Source organism: Vicugna pacos, chromosome 11 (genome assembly GCF_048564905.1).
Source record: "Vicugna pacos chromosome 11, VicPac4, whole genome shotgun sequence".
Classification (NCBI taxonomy): Eukaryota; Metazoa; Chordata; class Mammalia; order Artiodactyla; family Camelidae; genus Vicugna; species Vicugna pacos.
In genome coordinates this window covers 44,412,755-44,434,418 of record NC_132997.1, presented here as the reverse complement: position 1 = coordinate 44,434,418, position 21,664 = coordinate 44,412,755, and the positions used below count along the sequence as shown (strand labels likewise).

Sequence of the window (21,664 nt, the reverse complement as noted above, 5' to 3'; positions counted from 1 at the left end):
ATCATTTTGAAAATTTTATAGGCAAGAAAACCAAGGCTTGGAGAACGCATCCCTTCCAAGTGTCAGAACTGGAGCTACAACCCAGGTGTTTGAACACCAAATCTAGAGTCTTTCCCCCCACGTGGTGTTCCCACTGAGCCATAAAAAAACACAGTGGTTGCTATTCACCATTCTAGCCTCGCAAGACTTAGTTCTGAGGCAGGAAAGTTTGTTACATATAGAAGGAATTTCACCCTAGATGATTTGTTTATTATTTTTAAATATGGTATTTAAAGAAACATTCGCTCAGCCACAAGAAAAATGAGCCATTCAAAGAAGCTCGCCTTTGCGGCCACCTGGGAGCAGGGGACCGCGGGGCAAGGGCGCAGGGTGTCAGGCAGAGGGGCTGGGTGAGTGCCGGGTAACCCTCCCGGATGAAACCTCCAGCCCAGAGAGAGCTCCTGGGAACGGATGCCCCGGCGGAATGCCTCCAGTTCCGGGGGGAAGGGGGGCTTCAAGCCGGCGCGTGCTCCTACTCCTGCTACTGTGCCGCTGTGGGCGCCGTCACTAGAGTAATAACAACCCTGGGAGAGCCTCCTTGTGCCTCTGACCTAACGCTCTTTTTCTGCTCCGGGGCGAGGCGGGGAGGGGGGTGGCGGTTTCCTCTGAGCCGCTCCCAAGGCTTTGGCCTGAGTTTCACCCTCATTCGCCCAATCATCTCCAAAAAATGCAGTCCAGCCCCGAAAAAGAGCCGCGCCTTGGGGGCGGCGGGGGTGTTGGAGAGGCTGTGGAAGATGACTGGACCCCCAGGGTTCGTAGCTGGGCGGCGGCCATGGCTGCCCGAGGGCACGGCTTACGCCCAGCACCCGCACCCCTGCCTCCTTTTCGGCCTGCTGCGCGACCAGTCCAGTCCCACTCCTTGCGCTATTAAAAATGCAACTTGGATCAGCAGCTTTTTGTTTTTTATTTAAAAAATTTTAACAGCCTCAAACAGGCAACAACCTAAATGTCCTTTCGTAAAGAACTAAGTGGTAAAGAATGGTGACTCGCAAGATCACGCATGTTATGCAGTGGTTAGGAAGACTCAAGTTGACCCAGGTGCCCTTGCATACAAAGACCCTTTAAGTTACAGTGAGTAAAAAGGCATGGTTTGCAGAAAAATTCTACAATACCGTTTTATAAACAGCACATCTAACTGTGAGAAAGGCACTCCTAAAAAGTGTACTGGGGGAGTGAAGAGTGAATCTAAGTTAAAATTTTTTCTTAAATATTTAATATATATTATAAAGATTTATTAAGTGTAATAAACATTCATATATGTGTGAACTTTTTTCAAAAAATAAACTCAATTTTTTAGAATAGTTTTAGATTTACAGAAAAATTTCAAATCGAGTTCTCGTAAACTCGTTTTTTCTATTATTAACATCTTTTATTAGCATGATGTTTTGCTACAATGAATGAGCCAATATTGATGCATTATGATTAATTAACCTCCATACTTTGTTCGGATTCCATCTACTGTCCTTTTTCCAGCATCCCATCCAGGATACTATGTTACTTTTAGTTTTTCTCTTTAGGCTTCTCTTGGCTGTGAAAGTGTGTGTCTCAGATTTTCTTGGTTTTGATGACCTTGACAATTTTGAGGAGTACTGGTCAAGTATTTCATAAAATATCCCTGAACCAGGATTTGTATCATATTTTTGTCATGACATAAGGACGCCTGTGGTGTCCTTTGGCGAGAGAAGGCCTGTAACTTCCTCCAGGAGCTGGGAGAGGCAGCTCGCAGCCTGAGGGCTCAAGCCCTCTCTCACCTGGGGGCGGGACCGCGTTCAGACCACGCCCATCGGTTCCGGCCAGCCCCGCCCCCATCCCGTCCTGCCCCTGGCGCGCGGCTCCGCCCCGGGGCGTGTTGGGGCCGCGGGCCCGGGAGTTTTCCGACCCGCGGGCTCCTCCTCCCGCCCCGCCCTGACGGCTGCGGAACCCGCCGTCCCGATCGCCCTGAGAGCGGGAGTGGGACAAAACTCGAGGCCAGTCCGAGATTCCGCGCCCGGGACGCCTGCAGAGAGAGCTGCTGCTGCCCGCGTCCCTGTTCGCCCCTCGCGGTCCCCCACCCCGTGGCCAGTGGCCAGGTGAGTGAGGGTTCCCCGGGGCACAGGACGGCGCGGTGGCAGGGCTCCGCGGCCCCCTACAGGAAGCCCCGAGCCGCCCCGCTTCCCCTCCCGGCCCTGCGGCTTCCTGGTTGCACAGCATGGGGGGAAGGGGACGGCTGTCGGGCTTGTCCCGGACGGGCTGCGTCGGCCTGGCTGCCCAGCTCTGTCAGAGACGGGGGGTTGCCCTCCCTGTGGATTGGCGGTGCACAGTTTGCCCCCCCCCCACCTCCGGCCAGGAGGGCCACGGGATTGTGCCGCTGTGCCTGGGTCAGGGGCTCAGCTGGCTGGGGCCGGCTTCGGACCGGGTGGACCTGCGACAAGAAGGCGACTGGCTAGTGCAGGGATGGCCAGTGGCCACGACCGCTCTGACTCCGCTGAGTTCTCGGGACTGCGTGTGTCCTTCCGGGAATGGCTTGTGCTGAGGCGAGCTAGTAGAGGAGGCTGCCTTCAGGAACTTTCCTCCGGAACTGGAAAGACAAATTCCTGGGAGCTGTTAGTGTTGGAGTTGATTTGTAAGGCACTTTATTTGAGAGAATGCGGGATCCATCCCAGGTGCTGTGTGTTTACCTGCTCTGCCTTTCCCCCATCTCCAACCTTGAGCTACAGTTTCAGGGAGGGGTTCTTGGACTTTTACCACCCACCCTGGGCTCAATCCAGCCCCCTGAAGATTTAAAAAGGTAGAAACCTGTCTATTGGCTTAAAGAAGAGTTGTGAAGTTCATCAGCTTGGGACTTTATAGAGGAGAAGCTAAGCCAGCCCGTTCCAACCGAACCTGGGAACGGTCTGCCAGGCACATTTCTGTCCCTGCCCTTCTAATCAGTGACCGTTCTTTGGAGATTGTTTTTGGACAGACCCAGCATATCTGTGGTGGCTGGCCATTCTGCCTTCCCTCCCTGCCTTCACTCTGCTTCCTGCGGCCTTGACCTGGGCATGGAGTGGCCCTGTGAGGGGTGAGCCTCTGTCACACCCACCCCTCAGCAGGAACAAAAGCTTGCAGGGCAGTGCCAGGCTGAGTCCAGGAGCTGGACAGGCAGGGTGTGTTATCTTGCTCCCTCCTGACTGGCTCTCATTGTGTTCCTTCAATCCTTCCTTGTTTCAGTCAGTTGGGGATTCCGGGAGGATTAACAGGCCCCTTCCCTCAAGGCACTCTCCGTGCTACAAGGTGTTCCTTGACGAGAGAGGCCAGGGGAGGTGCCGGGGTAGTTAGCTGGCACCTTGGTACCTCAGGCTCCTGCATTCCTCCCGAATCTCACCTCTTATTAGTCTCTGAGCCTTGGTTGCCTCATCTTTAAGATGGGGGTAATAATAATACCTACCTCACAGGGTTATTGTGAGGATTAAATGACTTAATTATACTTAACAACCATACAGCTGGGGCATTGATCCGAACAGGTGGTAGCTGGTGCACCATACCCATGTGTCCAGGTGGACGTCACCCAGGTTAAACATAAAGCTCTCAGCAGAGCCTGGCGCAGAAGTAATCATCTGTAAGCGTCAACAATACAATTATAATAATAACCATCACTCCCCTCATGCAGCTGAAGGTCCAGCCAAGTTGAACTGCTCTCCTGACTCGTTCCTCTGTCTTAGCTCAGGCTGTTCTGCCCTCTAACCCTCATTTCTGCCCGTTATTCATCACCCTCCTGGGAGGGTGCCTGCTCCAAGCAGGAAGGGACAAGACATGCTGGGAGTCCCCACAGTCTTCCTTCTCCACTCCTTTGACACCACTTCTCAATACTGGCCTTGCAGTACTAATTGTGTGGCCACACGTCTTATCTCTGCCCCGTCCTTGGTCTCTGGAGGGTGGGGGCTGTTTCTCATTCATCTTTTGGTGTCAGAGCACCCAGGATGGACCTTGCCTAATGTAGGTATTCAGCAGATGTTAGCTGAGTGAAAGAGGCAGGCCAGGGAAGTAAAGTTTCCCTGTTGTTAAAATATTAGACCTTGGAAGCTGAATTTGGATAAGCAGAAAAAAAAAAAAAAGTGGGGAGAGTGAGATGGAAGTTCTGAGTCCAGACTGAGAGGTGGGAGTAGGAACTGACTGAGAGGCCAAGTAGCAGTTTCCTTTGATTCCTTTCTGTTTCCGGGGCCAGGGTGGTAGACGGCTCATCCTGGATTGCTGTACCTAGAAGGTCAAGATCGATTAGTGATGCCTTGGCCATGTGATTTGAGGAGGCTGGGTATTTTGGGATGGTAGGAGTGAGAACTGAGCCAAAAATAGGTGAGTGTGGGTTTTTCTTGGGAATTCACTGCAGAATAGAGGAGGTGAGGGGAAGCCAGTGTGGGCAGGAGGTGAGTGTAGAAATGGAATCTGTGCTGACGGCTTGATGTTCAGAGGACCCAGGGCCTCTCTGGAGCTCCCCCTCCTTCTTCCTGGGTCACCTCTTCCTCTTCTCAGCTGCCATCCCTTCCCCCTCAAGCCTGAAGCAGTCCCTGGCACTTGGTCCTGGGGGGCACTGGCGAAGATTCTGTGTGTAGGTGTGCTGTGCAGTCACAGCCAAGCAGACCGACTCCAGTTTCTCTGGATTTTTCTGTACAGCACCTGTGAACCCACTGCCTGCAGAACATCAGCAATTTGAGGGATACCTAGATAGGAAAGCTCTTAGGGGAAATGAAAAAACTGGAATTTCCTTGTTGTGAATTTGCATTTTTAAAAAGAGTTGTTGAAATTCATCGGAGCTTTCTAATAACTCCTGAAACCATACCACATTAGGCTTGCTGACCCTGATTCAGGTACCCCACGAATTAAAGGGCTGACATCACGTGGTGGTTTGTGTTTGGGAGGATCCTGACAGTGTAGCCTGAACAGTGACTGGCTTTGCTCCTGACATGAGAAATTAAAGGGGTCAAAAGACAGAGTGCTCATCCCTGCTGGGTACCCTGGTAAAGCCACAGAGCCACACAGAGTCCCAGTGTTCTAGATGGTAAAATGCCCACCTCAGGTGGTTGTTTGCAGAATCTGGTGAGAAGATGTTTGTAAAAGGGGTTTGAGATCAGTTAGAGGGTGGCTTGGCGATGGCGATGTTGATATCTTGGGTGTGTTCCTTCGAGGAACCTTGAAGCTAGGGGTGGAGTGTGCAGGTGGCTGATTCCTGGCTCTGTGATCTCTTAGGGTCTAGTCTTCCAGGGGCTTTTGCTTCTGAAGGTTCTGCTGCCTTAGCAGAGAAATGGGGGAGGAATTGCTCCTGAAATTGGGAGGGAAGTCAGGTACCTCCAGCCCTTACCTATAGCGTGGGGAGAGGCTGGCTTAGAGGACAGTGAGATGGAAGGCAATCCTGAGTGAGGGACAGGGAGAAACTCAGAGGCTGGTAACAGGGAGGCGGTGGGAGCATAGGGCTGACGAAACCTGGGCAGTGGCATCCCTGGGGGAAAAGGGTGTGTGTGGTGGCGGTGCTGGTGATAGCGCATGTGAGCTTGCCTGTGTCCTTCTAAAAGGTCACAGATATTTTAGGAAGCCATGACAAGGGATGTTTCTATTGGATTCAGCATTAGTGAGTACCCACTGGTTGCCTAGCCCTGTGCTGTGAGCACAAAAGCAGAGGCCACCCCCACTAGGTTGTCCCTTGGCTGCTCTGTAGTGCAGATGTAAAATAATTTGTTCAACCTTTCCCTTGTTGATGGGTACAGAGACTGTTGACTGTTTTTATAATTTGAAACAGTGTTGGAGTAAACAATCTATAGGATCCTGTTTGGAATGTCGAATGTATTTATTTATGAGGAAGAGTTGCCGTTTTTATGATACTAAGTTTTCCAAATCAGGGACAGGTTACAGGCCTTGGAATATAGAATGTCTACCAAATATTAAGAATGGGATTCTGTATGTGTAAGCACATTTGACTGTCCTTTATGATTGGATTACCGCATTCTGTTGATTCTTATTTTGTGGTTGGCTTTATTCCTTTGATAACTATGTAAGTTTAAAAAGCTAAAGATCCAATCTGCTCTTAGAAACAATAATTAGTACATATACGAAAACTAAAAAAAAAGTGCAGTATACTGTTTATATGTATTTACATGCAATATAATGTGCATGTGCAGTCGAACTATAATAATTCTACATAATAAAACTGGAAGAAAAAAAAAGAAATATCAAGAGACAGATCCGAAAGGCTTTGCGAATGAATTGGTCACAAATGGAGAGGAAAAGGAAGAAATTAGTGTTGAAACCTAACGTTTTAACTCTAGCAAATGGGTGAAAAAGGATATGAATTACTAAGGTAGGAAAAACAGGAGTATTTCATAAGAGAAAATAAAAGTTTAAAAAGCAAAAGTATTGATTTATAAAATAAATACTTTTAGTTTTCTGAAAAAAAAAAAGAATGGGATTCTAACTGGATATGCTGGAAAGCTCTCTCTATATACCTCATGTAATATATGTCACATAATTTGGAAATTATTCCTAAATAATTTTTTTGTATCCTTTCTACCTGTTTTTCTGTTTGTTGGTCATTAATTTCAACCTTTATCATTATTCCTTCTTACTTTTGGCTTATTTTGTTGCTCTACTTTTAACTAATTGGTTCATTTATTTTTAGTCTTTTATTCTAATTAAAAAAGCACGTGAAGCTCAACATTTTCTTCTGAGTACAACAGTAGCCGACTGGCCTTGGTATGAAATGCTCATCTTTCCATGGCTTTCTAGTTATTATGTAGATAAGTTTTACTCCAAGGACTTATTAGAAGGTGGCATCCTGAATTTCTCAGTAGTTTTGTCGGGGGTATGATCCTATTTTAATGTTGACTGCTAACTTTATTGGGTTATTAGTGATTGTGATTGGCAAAATTTCTTGTCGGGCTGTGTTAAGATTTTCTTTGTGGTCAGCTACACAATCAATATGAAAAAGTGCATGGGCTTGTATTCTCTGTGGACACAGACTTCAGAGACATCTGTGATCTTGAGTTTGCCCTCTACGGCTTTGCTTATCGATCTATCAAATTCTGAGAGCTGGATCTGAAACTCTCATTTTAATCTATTTTAAAATCAAGGTCGATTTATATTTGTTCTGGATTTACGGATTTGGCATGCATGTTTGATCTATGCAAGTTTACCAAGCTTGTCTTTGTGAATTATACCTGGGGTCATTTGTTGCTATTTAATGTTTTTGGCCTTTGGCCCTAAATTCCATATTATCTGTGTTTTAGGAGTGAATATCGCCAAGAATCTGGGAGAATCCCTTATTCTTTACAGTCCTAAAATTGTTAACTCAGTGCATTTTATAAGATAGTGAGTGAAAGGCTCAGAAATGTACAGGCAGCAGGCAGTCAGGGAATTAAGCCATGTCCTTTAGAGTCCACTCAGGGTCATGCAGAGTGGTAGTAATAAGGCCCCTGCCTGCCTCTCAGCGCCCCGATTATTGTGAGCTCCCCATCCTTGCCTGTCCCAGTGGTTCCGATGGAAGCCAGGTTTTTAGGAGGGATGGATAAAAAGATCTGCCTGCAGAGCCCAGGGCCAGGCCTGGGTACCATGCCCTTACAGCTGGTTCCCACTCCCTGCCCCCCATGCCTTACGTCCAAGGAGATGGACGGCTCTGACTTGCAGTTACACGTTTCCTTCCTCATTTGCGGCAGCAAGGTGGACTTGCTCTTTTTCCCCAAGGGATATGACAGAATAGTACACAGAAGTGTCCCAGGGCCAGACATTGGATATAAAGACCTGGGTCCCAAGTCTTACGCTCTTTTCTATGCTTGTGCTTTAAGTCACGCAAACTATTTCAAGAGACTGGAATGGCCTAAGCCTTGTGGACCCATGAAATCCTGGCGAGCAGGTTTTCAAGTTCTTTGTTTCCAGATAAAGGCAAATGGCCAACAAATGGCTGGAAAAAACCCTTAGCCTGCAGAAGCAGGATTATTGGGAAGTCCTCAACATGTTTTTAATATTGGTATTTCCATTTCTAGTTTTTCTTTGTATTTTTCTAATATGTCTTTGCCTTAATTTTTAATTTTTCTTTCTCACTTGAAGTTTCTCTTGTAATCAGCACATGACTGGGAGGTGGGGGGAGATGGTAGAAGGCAGTGATAATAACAACAAGCTGAATTTGCTAGTTTCTGTCTTTGGTAGAGAATTCAGCGTCTTATTTTCTGTTTATTGTTTATTATACTCAAGTGATATTTCTGTCCTGATTTCTGCTGTCTTGGTTAAGTTTCTCTTCATTCCTCTTCCCCACCTACCTGCATTTGGATTCAAGTTTGGTCTTGATTTAAGAGAGGAGTTTCTCTCTTTCTACAGAAATTGGAATCCAGGGTTAATAAGTGTCTGTTCTATGAGGTTGTCCAGGCATCAGGCTGCTTACGTAAAGTCACTCCCAGCATTCTCCAGGGCTTTGGTTTTCAAACGAGCATGTTTAATAATAACCTGGCGGGTCTGTTAAAATAGATTCCTGGGCCCCACCCCTAGAGGTTCTGATTTAGGAGGTCTGTGGTAACGCCCGAGAAATTGCACTTCTGACGGGCGCCCAGGTTGTGCTGATGCTGTCAGTCTGGGGCCCACACGGGTGGGTGGTGCTGCTCTAGGTGTTTCCCATACCTGCTCAGCCCGGGACAGCTGACTTCCTGACAGGGCCCTGCCTAGCTGCCAGGGATGCTCAGAAACACGGTCCGTATTTGGGGCTGCCACGTGCCAGGCTGCAGTGAATGTTCTGTTATGGAAGCAAAAGGGGGCAGATGGTTGCGGGCGGGAGCAACCAGAAGTTTCTGGAACACCACCCACTGCTGTTCTCAACCAGAAACCATGACTGTGCGTGTCAGTTTTGCCATTGGCTAAGGCAGCCTTCCTTGGGCTGGGAAAGGGGACTGGTGTCTCATGACAGTGGCAGGCCAGCAGGCAGTGCAAGGCACCACAGCCTCCGGGCCCGTGGGCTGGTAACTGGACAGGCACGTCGCTGCTGCTACTTTGCCGATGCTCTGAGGGTCATCGCTGCTTCCAGGCTGTTCCCGATAGTCCAGTCTGGCAGCCGTGCATCCTGCCACTTGGAGCCACCTCCTGATCTCGGCCCCTCGGGATGGGGATGGGGGTGTTTCCCTCCAAGACCCAGCTTTGGGATGGAGAGTATTGTACTGTGCTTTCCCCTCCCAACTCACCTTCCTCAGCTCCAAGTGTTACACATCCAGGTGTAGACCATCTCCATGAGACCCTGGGGGCAGAGGCCACATGAACCCTGAACTGAGCTGGGCTGATGGTCAGCGAGGCTCCTAATCCCCCATACAGATCGGAACAAGTGGCCACCAACCGCTGCTCTCTGCTGTTGTTAACTCACGGAGGAGCCTGGGGAGATGCAGTGCCCCCGCAGATGATGCCTTCTCTGCGGATGATCGTGTGGGGCTTTAGCGGGAGGCAGCAGGGTCCCTTTCTCATTCTGGCTTTCCCAGGGTAGCCTTTACGTTTCTGAGGCCATTCTCCAGCCCTGGAAGGTGGAATGGCACCCAGAAGTGTGTGAGTGGCGGGGAGCTGGCCTGGGCTGTGATGCATTGGCCTGGAGGTCGAGAAAGGTGGTTGAGTCTTTGTCCTGCCCCAGCTGGTCCTGGGACCCCAGGCGGGCCTGCTCCCCAGGACTCGGCTCCCACTCTGGAAAATAAGCCGGTTGAAGCAGAGGATCTTCTGAAGGCCCCTTCCAGCTCTGATGTTGTAGGATTTCTGTGTAATCCAGGGGCCAGTGCACTGGGAATTGGCTTTATTCCTAAGAGGTGTCTTTTTGAACCTGCTTGCTCAAGTTCAGCCCCTTGGTGGGGTCTGGGCACTGGCCGTTGCCTCTCTCCCTGCCTGCTTTGCCTGGAGCTTCTCCAGGCCGGGCCACCCCAGGTTCCAGCCTCGGGGGGCAGTTTGAGGCACTGCCTGGCTAATGATTGGCGTGGGTTCCAGCTATTCTTGATTCCTGGGTGTGGGCTGGTGGGAGGGGGCGGTTGAATGTTTAACAGCACATTGCATAGGTTTTTGTTCAGCGCCAGGGAAAGCACGGTCAGGGCTGATGGAGTGCTGCCCAGGGGCTTGACGGCACCCGCCACCCACAGCTCAGAGGTGAGGCGGTGCCCCAGCAGAGTCAGGGATGTTCCAACTCCTCTCACATCCCTTGAGGTCCGGCCTTGTCATGGGAGGGGAACGTCTGAGATAAGTTCTCTCTGCCCCCAGAATTCCTGGCGCCTCTGTACCAGAAACTCCGACCAAAGAGGTCATTGGAACAGGTGCCACCAGGATGTGAAAGAGATGAGTCAGGGTCCACTGGTGTCCTGTCGATATGTGTCAGGGACCTCGCCGTGCCCTGCCCCATGCTGGCCGGTGGAGGAGAGGAGAGCCCTGTCCTACAGCCCAGGCACTGACTCTCTTGCTGGGAGGCCTGGAAAAAAATAATTTTCGCTCTGGCTTTAGTCAGGTGTGTGATCCTTGCTTGTCAAGAATCACCTGAGCCTTGATTCCCTTGAGGAGATAATGTCTATCTTGCTGGATCATCGTGAAGGTTAATGAGGTAATGTGTGTGCCTGTAGTAGGTACTGGAAAAGGAGGAGTATTTTTAGAACACTAGAGGACATAAAAAACATTTTAGGCCAAGTGCTGGTATGTTCCAGAAAGAGTGGTCATCGTTGTGGGTGGAGAGATCAGGGTGGGCTTCCTGAAAGAAGTGAGGCTGCTTCTGGCTTAAAGGCAGGCCAGGGTCGAACTCGGCTTAAGGAAGGTGTAAAGGAGACGAGGACAGGCTGCTTTAGGATCAGAAGTCCTGAAGATGGGAAGCGCTGAGGTATCGGCTTGGCTGAGCTACAGACATGCATTTCCTGCATTCTTTCCAGCACCTGGAGACCTCTAGGGACCTTCTGTTTTCTTGCAATGCACAGTGTCACTCTTGGCCCAGGGCCCTTTGGCAGGCCTTAGGCTCCCTCCTCCACAGGGGCCAGCCCCACCTGAGTTCTGAGAGAGCATCTTCTCCTCCAGAGTTATCTGTAGGCTCTCACAGGGATTTCTTTTCAGCTTCCAGCTGAACAAGGCTGTCTGGGGACTTTGTCACCATTAGAAGAGTGGCCCTCGATGAGTGCTATTTGAAGCACTGCATTCTAGGCAGAGCAGGAGTGCTCAGCCACTTGGAGCTGAAATAGCTACTCTCTCAAGTCTTATAGGTTTGAAACACTGGGCCTTTCCAAAGGCAGCTAGACTGTCCCAGGACTGGGCAGTATCAGGGCTTCCCTGATAGAGGCCCGGGGACTCCCTGCTGCCTTTAGACCTTTAGTCTGGTCTGCCACCCCTCTCCCCGCAATTTGTTGTGAGAGAGGAGCTGTGATTGACTTGCATATAAAGGTGAGATGGCTCATCCCATCTTACGTGGCAGGGCCCTGGGTGAACGCCTGTTCCATTCATTACAAATACAGGAGCCTGCAGGGACAGCCCAGGTGGGGACAGTGGGCAGCCAGAGCAGGCACCCGGGATGCAGGTGCAGCAGCTCACTGTGTGCCACCACGTGGGGATGTGGAACCCTTGTTGACAGGACTCCAATTTTTTTAACTTAAAACAAAATTTAAATTGGAGAGACTCTTTTGCAGCCTCATCCCGCCCCTCCCCACAACAAAATAAATGTTTGTGAACTCCAGAACCTCCAGGGAGCTCCAGGTTCTGGGCAGCACAAGTTGACAACCACGGATCCCTCGCAGGCTCACTCGTTTAAGGGCGAGGGAGAGATACAGGGGGGAGCCTTAGGTTTGCCAGGGCCCATCAGAGAGAAGCTGGTGTCCTCCCACCTCTCCTCCCTGCTCTCAAAGAGCCATTTCCTGAGTCTCAGCCTTAATCTCCATTCTGCCTGGAAGTGGCTCTTAAACACATTCTGGGTATTATCCTGAAACTGCTCTTTTGTGTTTATCTCCCTAGCTAGAGGGAAAGCCCGGTGCAGGCCCGGACTTTATTTTCCCTCCTGTGCCACAGGGAGTGTAGCCCAGAGTGCTGGGTGCCTCTCTGAGCCCAGAGATGGAATTAGTGTAAAGATAAAGAAACTTAAGCTTCAGGTTCAAACCCTCAAACCACCCCACCCCCATCACTTGCATGTGGCCCTTCCAAGGCTGAGGGAGGGGCCCTAGCAGGGAGTTCACAAAGTCATGTAGTTTTGTAGAATTTGCAAAAAAGTCTTCTAAATCAGCTGCTGAAAGAGGGCTCCTAAGATTATGTAGGCTTCAGGCTCCACAAAATCTGGACCTCCCTCTAGAGATGCTGGTGAAAACCCAGGGATTGGCTGGGATCCTGCCTTTTGGACAGTGGGCTCTTGGCTTGGGGTCAGGAAGTGGTGGGAGTCCTGAGTCAGCCCTGGGAGGCTCTTGCTTTGTCACCTGGGCCTGTCACTTCCCCTCTCTGGTTGTCAGTTTCTCCATTTGTGACAGGGATGCTGAGGTGGGGTGGGAGTGAACTGAGTCATCTCTAGGGCTGCGTGACCTCTGGTGTCCCAGTTGCTTGGTCCTGGCTGGCTGGGCATGATCATCCCGCCCTCACATCACAGTGCCCACCTTTTCCTCCCAAGAATATTTGCATTGCTGGCTGGGTGTGTCTGGGCTGGCCACACAGAACACACAGGCCCCAGGTCTCACCATGGTGACTCATGTTGACTGATAATACAAGCAAGTAAAGCTTTATTGAGCTCTTATTCCCAGGAGATGTGAGCTCTGGGTTTCTCTCTCCCTTCTTGGGTGGAGTGGGGTTTTTTTTGTGGCCTTGGGTTTATTGCTTCCCTTGTCTTAGAAAGCTTGCGGAATGAGGTAGACTTGTGCACTGATCTCTTACACAGAGAGAGCAGAGGCCTTTTCAGAGAGAACCCGATGGAAGGACCTGGGGGGGATGGAGAGGAGCAGTGGTTGCTGTGTGTATTCATTCTCTGTTGCCGCTGCAACAGAGACATTATCTATATTTAGTGGCTTAAAACCACACAGCTTTTTTGTGTAGTAAAATATGCACCTCATAAAGTTTATCATTTAAATCACATTTAGGTATGCAGTTCACTGGCTTTAAGTATATTCACATTACTGTGCAATCACCACCACCACTCAGCTCCAGAACTTTGCATCTTTCAAAACTGAGACTCCGTTTCCATTAAACACTAACCCCTCCCATTCCACTCTTCTCCCAGCCCTTCCCTGGCACCCATCATTCTACTGTCTCTGAATCTGACTGCTCCAGGTGCCTCATATAAGTGGAATTATGTAGTGCTTATCCTTCTGTGGCTTATTTCACTCAGCATAACATCCTCAAGGTTCAGCCCTGTTGAGGCATGTGTCAGAATTCCCTTCCTTTTCAAGGTTGCATACTATTCTGTTGTGGATACACCACATTTTGTTTATCCACTCATCTGTCGATGGGCATTTGGGCTGTTGTGAATAATAACTGCTGTGAACATTGGTGTGCCAATATGTTTGAGTCCAGCTTTTAGTTCTTTTGGGTACAGACCCAGTAGGGGAATTACTGGGTCGTGTGCTTCATTTTTTGAGGAACCACCCTACTGTTTACCACTGTGGCTACAATGTTTTAGCACATGACTTTTCTGTTGTGCGTTTTTGTCTAGTGCATCTCCTGGTGTTTATTGGCAGGGTTATAGGTTCCAGGTTTTTCCTGGAAGCTTTGGGGGAGAGTTTGTTTCCTTGTCTTCAGCTTCTAGAGACTGTCTTCTGCACCCCTTGGCTTCTGGCCCTCTTCCTGCATGGGTGGAATCCCAGTCACGCTTCTTATGCCCCTTTTCATCTTAATTTTTCCTTGTTCTTTCTTTTCATCCTTAACACAGCCTGGAAAGGACTCATGGGCCCACCTGGATAATCCAGGGTAATCTCCCCATCTCGAGGGTAGTAACCTTATTCACATCGGCAAAGCCCCTTTGTCATGTAGGGCAACATAGGCACAGATTCTGGGGGATCAGGGTGTCAGCTGTCTGTTGGGAGTATTTTTGATGGATCTAATCAAGGAACCTGATGGTGCCTTGACCTCAGGCTTTGAAGAGCACTCCCCTCTCCCCCTTCCCAACCTTGACCTGAAGCACTTGTGACCATAACGACTGGTTAGGCTCCCCGCCTCACTGTGTGGGCTGGACACCTGGTAGACACTGAACAAGTGTGGGTGTATGTTCAGGGTGTTTGATGACCCTTTTCCCCACTCTCTAAACATCAGAGCCTGCCCTCTTTAGCCACTTGTGAGAGTACAACACTGGCAGAGTTGATCACAGTGGAGAGAACTGTCTGTACTTTACAAAGGTCTTCCCTGTTCTTGCTTCATTCAGTCCTCATAGTAACTCCAAGGTAGGTGGACAGGTCATACCTTTGCAGACAACTTGGAGGTTCAGAGAGGTTAGTTGTCCTGCAAATGTCACACAGCAAGTCGTGGTGTTAGGACCCAGACCCTAGCTATCCTAGGCTAAAGCTTCTTAGGGAGTAAGTTAAAATTAACTGAGTATCTACTATATGCTAATAAGCTACATGGTGGATAGGTTTATGTGTATGTATCAGTGCATCAGACCCTCACCGCCATGTAGTAAGATGGATGCATTTTCCCCGGTTTTATAGGTAAGGAGAAAGGATAAAAGAGGTCAAGCCACATGCCCAAGGCCACTCAGCCGGCAAGTGGCAGAGCTAGAATTGGACCCATTGTCGTTGGTCTCCAGACCCTGTGTGTTGCCCTGGCTGCCCAGAAGCAGTGTTAGAAGATGCTATCAAGGCTGTGTGGGCTGTAGATAAAATTCACAGGACAGAGCTGAGAAGTCTCTTGTGACTGCCCTGTGATGTTTGTGGCTCTCGATGAGGGAGTGTGGGTTGCGGGAAAATGGGGGAACTGGTTTAGAGTGTGGGAAAGAGAGTAACTGGGGATGGTAGAAGGACCTGCAGAGAACTTGGGACTGGATGTTATGAGACCCAGTGATAACTTAGGCTGTGTGCCCTGGATGAGCTGCCCACCTTCCCCTTCCCCTTCCCCTTCCCCAGCAGACAAGGGAAGGGTTTAGAGAAGGAGCTCCCCAAGTTCCCTTCCAACTGAGCTGCTGACAGGTTGCGTTGTACAGACAGTACCTGTCGCCGGGCTTGGAGTGGGGTGCGCTCCGGTAGGCCCAGGCAATCCTGGAGAAGCCGCACTTGGGTTGGACTGTGCAGGAAATGGGGGGCCTTGAGAGCTAAGTGGGGACAGCAAGAAGGCCTCTGACACTCTGGGACCTGGGCTTGATTAACATCTGCTGGTTCCTCCTGCGCTGTTTCTCGTTGGGTCCTGAGGAGCCCTTCTGATCAGGTGCAGTAACTGGGAGCAGCCTCGCCAGTTCCCCATGCGGAAGTGGTGAAACTGACAGACACAGACCTGCCTCCCCAGCCTGACCTCCCCAGGCTGCAGTTCCCCTTTGGGCGGAGGGGGGTGTTTCCTTAGCTCCTGGCCGCCCCTTGGACTTAGGTGGGGGGGGGGTTCTGTCACTACATCTGTCACAAGAACCTTGGTGACTCCAAGGACTGCAGCCTGAGCCCCTGTCACATCCCAGGCCTGGGTTGTCAGCTAGATGTTGACATACCTGGGTTCACCAGCCTCCTCTGTGGCCACTTTCCACTCCTCAGAAATCCGGATTTGGGGTTGGCATCGGACTAAGTGTTGGTTCTTCCGGAAGCCCACTTGGTGTGGGCAGGTGTCAGACGGGACTCTCCCCACGAACTGCAGTGACCCTGGTTTGCCAGAGCGGGGCTGTGGAGGGCTTGGTAGGGAGACCTCCTGTGTGAGTCTCTGTGCCTGCTTGCAGGTCCCTTCCCGGGAAAGGGCTCCTTTCTCTTCTCATTCCCCAGGACCTGGTCTGGAAAGGCAGCTGAGAGCAGAGAAAATGGCTTCAGTCAGGGCTGGGCCCAGAGTGGACGTAGTGCCAGCAAGTTTCAGGGGGCCAGCAGGGCCGGAGCTGCGTGCCAGGCAGGTTTCTCCTCCAAAGGCCTTTTCAAAGGTGCTTCCTCCTCCATCTGGATCCCACCATCCCTTTTTCCTGGGGCTTGGACCAGGCCCCTGGGCACCAGGAATACATTGCCAATTTCCTGTTGGTAGTTTCCCCTTGGGAAGATTGGAAAATCCAACACAGCCATTCCCACCCAGGGCCTGCTGCTGCTGCTGCTGCTGCTGCTGCTGCTGCTGTAGGGCTGGGCTTGGTGTGGGAGAAGAAACCTGCTGACTTCACCTCACTGCCCCCTCCTCTCCTGTCCTCTGTTCTGACCCCCACTCCTCACCCCGTCCCTTCCCTGCCCCCACATTTCTTATCTTTAGTATTATCAAATGGCCCAGGGTCCTCTGGGGCCCTCTAATCCTGTTTGCTGTTTTATATTGGGGAAACTGATATACAGTGAGAGGTTAAATGGTATAATGAGAACACATTTGATATTAAACTCTTGCTGTCTGTGTTTTACAGATGTGGAAAATAGGCCCAGAAAGGTTAAATAACCTGCCCAAGATCACACATCTAGTAGAGAGCGGACCTGGGATTTGAACCTGGGCCGCCCAGCCTCAGAATTCACATTCTTTACTGCCCTGGACTGCCTTGAATGAAGTACCTGGGAATCATGCTGAAACCAGGTGTCCTGCTTCCTCATTCCATGCTGTTCCATCAACCAGTGCTTTCAGAGTCTTTGAAATACTAGTTTCTGGGGCCAGGGGTGAAAGTCCTGAGCTTTGGGGCCTGACTGCCTGGGTTTGAAACCTGGCTCAGTTATCTCCTAGATGTAACCTTAGGTAAATTGTATAATCTCTCCATATCTTGGTTTTCTTATCTCTAATATGGGAATCATAATCTTAGAATCTGTCTTATGGAGTTGTTATAAAGTTAACTTCCATGTAGAGCACTTAACACAGTGCCTAGTACATAATAAGTATTTGATATATGTTAACTATTATGATTATTGCCTAATAAGTTTGGGAAATTTGGGGATAAAGTTAAGCAGGCTGCTTTGTTACAGGACTTCTCAGAGCCTTTATTACAATATCAAGAATTGGCACTTTCCTGGAAGGAGAAGGTGGGAGGCAGCATTTTCCAGATTTTTGGACAACTGATCTCTCTCACTCGCTCTTTTTTTTAAACTGGGTACCTGGTAAATTCTCAACTCATAAAATGTAAGCTGGTGCCAGAGAACACAGTTCAGGAAGCACTGAGCGACACTGCCTGTTTCTGCTTGGCGGGGCTGAGCTGGAAATAGGGGTCCAGCTTAGACCTGAGGAAGACTGAATGACTGTGTATGGCAGAGCTTGGGCTGGGCCAGGCTTGGCTCCTCTCATCCCTGTAGGTGTGGGGAGAGGGGCGCAGTGTGAGTCTAGGCACCTTATGGTTTCTGGAACCTCCCGGCAATGAAGAATGGCTTTGGCCAACCCCAGTTTAAAGCTGTTACTGCACTGTCTTCCTGCTGCTCCTGGAGGAGAGGTCATAAAGTGGGTCACTCCTGGCAGGCCCAGCTGGGACCAGTCCAGGTTGAAATTGTCACAGGTTTTGCAGCGTGGCCGTGTTAGGGGAAGGCTGGCAGGCTCTGCTCTCAGCAGGCTGAGTTCCACCACGGACCCTCTCCCCGTGTGTTTGTGACTTGAGTAAGCTGTGTCCCTGGCGTATTTTAGTTATGAAAACGAGGTGGTTGGAAGCTAGATAATCTTCAAGTTCCCTTCTGATGTAGACATTTTGGAAGTCTGTAAACCTAGGCTTGGGGTGAAAACCCAAAGAGAGGAACCCCTAGGAGTCCTAAAATCCAAGAAGGAAGAGACCCTAAAAGTGAAGCCCCCTCTCACACCCGACATCTGGGTAGGTGAGGGCCCAGCTCCTGGTTGGGATCCTTCTCTGTGTAGGATTCTTGGAACTGAACTACCTTAAATTGACCTTTCTGTCTTGCTTGGGGCCCCATTTGCTCCCTGCTCTGGATCTCTGCCTTCCAGCAGTATGGGCAGCCTATGGAAGTCAGGAGCGGCTCAGGCCAGCTGAGGGCTGGCTAACCTCTTCATCTCCCCGACAGGCGGGTACTGGAGGTAGGCCAGGTAGGGATGTGGATGATTAATTACACCTGAGCCTGCCCAAACCTAGCTTTGCTCTGGAGCGAGGAGAGTTTGCAGATAAGGGGAGGAGGGTATAGCTCAGTGGTAGAGCACATGCTTAGCATGCCTGAGGTCCTGAGTTCAAGCCCCAGTATTCCATCAAAAAAATAAAAAAGGGTTTACAGATAAGGAAACAAATTTCTCTCATTTTTAAAAGAAAATTGTACATGTGTATGAATATACATAAACTATGTGTACATATATGTGTGTATATATGTATATGCATATACGTTTATGTATGTGTGTTATTTATTTATTTGGTCTTAAATTATACTTTGGAAACTGCTCAGTAGTGACCTTTGGGTAGGGGGTTAGAGGGGAGAGTGAATTTTGCTTTTCACTTTGTCTCTCTGTTCCATTTGAATTTCCCTACAATGTGCTTGTATTCCTTTTATTTTTTACTTTTAAATGTAATTTACTTTTTAGAGCAGTTTTGGGTTCACAGCACAATTGAGTGGAAAGTGCAGGTTTCCCATCTACCCCCACCCCCTCGCATGCACCGCCCACCCCACTGTCCACACCCTGCCTCAGAGTTAGAGCTGATGAGCCTAGACTGACACATCGTTACCGCCCAAAGTTCATAGTTTACATTAGGGTTCACTCTTGGTGTTGGACGTTCTATGGGTTTTAACTAATACATCCACCACTTTAGTGTCACACAGAATAGCTTCACTGCCTTAAAAATCCTTATGCTCTGCCTACTTGTTCCTTCCTCCCCTAACTCCTAGTAGTCAGTGATTTTTGACTTCTCCATAGTTTTACCCCTTCCAGAATGTCATATGGTTTGAATCGTGCAGTGCATAGCCTTGTCACACTGGCTTCTTTCACTTAGTCATGTGCGTTTACGTTTCTGCCGTGTCTTCTCATGGCTCGGTAGCTCGTTTCTTTTACTGCTGAATTATATTCCATGGTCTGGATATACCATAGTTTATGGATCCGTTCACCTACTGAAGGACCTCTTGGTTGCTTCCAGGTTTTGGCAGTTATGAGGAAAACTGCTGTAAACATCCCTGTACAGGGTTTTGTGTGCATGTGTTTTCAGCACCTGTGCGTAAATACCAGGGAGCATTATTGCTGGATCATACGCTGAGAGTTAAGTATGTTTACTTTGTACGAAACAGCCAGACTGTCTTCCAAAGTGGCTGTTCCATTTTGCCTTTCCACCAGCAGTGAATCAGAGTTCCTGTTGCTCCACATTTTCACCCACATTTGGTGCCATCAAGCTTTGGATTTTGGCCATTCTAATAGATGTGTAGCAGTGTTTTATTGTTATTTTAATTTGCAGTTCCCTATGGATGTTGCCGTCTTTTCATATGCTTGTTTGCCATCTGTGTATCTTTGGCCAGATATCTGTTCTGGTCTTTTCCCCATTTTTTAATTGAGTTGTTTTCTTATCGTTGAGTTTTTAAGAATTCTTTCTATATTTTGGATAACAATCTTTTATCAGATATTTCTTTTTAAACATTTTCTCCCATTCTGTGGCTTGTCTTCTCTTCCTTTTATTTTTAAAAAATCAGCAGGCATCATTTGAGCTGCATGGTTTAACTCTGTATTTAAATCTTTGCATAGAAACAGATTGAGGATTTAATATTTAAAAATTAATACTCTAGCCCCCAGGCAGGGAAGGCCAGTGGAGGGGTCATCCCACAAAAACATCCACTCTAGTCCAGGCCTGCTTGGCTTGCTGCCAGCCACTGAGGGGAGATCTCAAAGCCGTGTGGCTTCTGGCCCAGGGAGATACTTTCAGGCCTCTGCCTCCTCCCAGCATTAGCCTGCTGCAAGCTCGGTCCCCACCTGGCCTTGTGGGCAGGAACTGTTGTATCCTTGTGCTAGGCATGGCCCTGCCACCATCCTTCCTTTTTCTTCTGTGTCCCTGGAAGTCAGACAAGACACCAGAAGATGTGCACAGTGCATAGCCCAGCCCATATCTCCATCTCCCATTGTTGGGGTGGGAAAACGACAAGACTCCCCATGTGGGGTGGGGGGTGGCTGGGTGTGCGCAGTGAGGTGCCTCGTGCTCTGGGTGATTTCGTCTCTTCTCCCTAACACAGCATTTCTAGATTCCTGTGTTTGGGGACTTTGGTTAGGGCCCTTTTGGAGCCCTTGAAATTTAATGGTATCCTTGTGTACATGTACACAGCTTTAGGAACAGGCCATTTTACAGTTCCCTGAGAAGCCCCTTATGTATCTGCCATGTGTTTTCAATATTCACCTAGCAAACTGAGGCTTGGTCTGATGAGATCCTGGGATGCCCAGGTCTTGCTTGTCCTCAGAGCATACTGCTAGGAATAAAGACTACATAGAATAAGCTAGAAAGTGTCCAAGTACCTTAACGGAAAGAGTGTTTCCTAGCATGGAGAACACAGAATCAGTTATATCCGAATCACCGGAGATGGGATGGGGTGCTTGTTTATATTTCAGATTCCTAGGCCCATCCCAGATTGAAGGGCCCAGAATGATAGGGGCCAAGGCCAAGGCGTGTTTAGCCAGCTGTCCATGTGATTTTCAAGCACAATGAAGCAGTGCTACAGAAAGTGTGGTCCAGAGTCAAGATGCAGCAACATCACTTGGAAGCGTGTTGGAAATGCACGTTTGGGGGCCTGTCCCAAACCTCTGGATGCAGAGACTGGGGGAAGGATCCAACAATCTGGGTTTTAACAAGCCCATCATTGTTTTGAAGACTGAAGTTTGAGAAGCACCAGTTTAGCCAGAGCAGGCCACAGCTGGATGAAACCAGGCGCACGGCTGCAGGTAGATGGTTCCAGGGAGGAAGGAAGGGTGGTGTTTGTGCTGCAGCCTGCCGCAGGAGAGGCAGGCCCAGAGGCCCAAGTTCTCTGGAGGTTGGTTTCTAGGAGCTGGAACAATCCCCAAAGAGGCCAGCTGCCTGCTGCATGAGGAGACCGTCTCCAGTGAGTCCCCAAGACAGAGTGCTGTGACAAGAGCCAGCACAGAATGGGGATGTGCCCAGCCTGTTGGAATCATGTGTGAAGCATTCCTACCCAGGCACCTGTATTCTGTTGAAGGGCAGAAGTTGGAGGGAGGCGTGGGTCAGCACAGAAGGTGTGATATTCATAGATGCCGCAGGGAAAGCAGATCTACAGGACTGTAACTCAGTGTGTCCCCTTCTGTCATGGAGAGTGAGGGCTGGACAGCCTAGGAGGGGCCCCGGAAGCCCTGCCCAAGCTTCCCTCTGAGCCAGGATATGGCAGCCCCAGGTGCTGGGCCGACTTCACCAAGGACAGCGAGCTCTGGTGGGGGCCAGAAACAGTGGAGGCCAAAGTTACCAAAGACAAGGCCATGAGCAGATTTCTTAATTCTCAGAAGAGCGGGTAAGACTGTAAATGTTGGGAGTCAGAGTTGTGTGCTGACCCCTGCACATCCTGGGACGTGCCATCATTGGGAAGGGGCCAGCTGGGCACTGGGAGCCAGGGTGGCTCCCCCAAAGGTCGCCCCAGGCCCTCTGGCAGCTTTTGCTTTTCTCCTGTGGGTTATTAGACCTGGAGGGCACCTGGCAGGCACC

At 49.6% G+C, this 21,664-nt stretch overlaps 1 protein-coding gene across 1 annotated transcript in view; it reads left to right on the top strand.

Moving 5' to 3' along the window:
• Positions 1–1,904: 1,904 nt before the first annotated feature.
• Positions 1,905–21,664, top strand: part of ANXA11 (annexin A11) — a 38,446-nt gene continuing 18,686 nt past the window's right edge. Inside the window, exon 1 of the mRNA XM_031682322.2 lies at positions 1,905–2,108. The gene's annotated coding sequence lies outside the window, so the exon portion shown is untranslated. The remainder of the gene's footprint in view (positions 2,109–21,664) is intronic.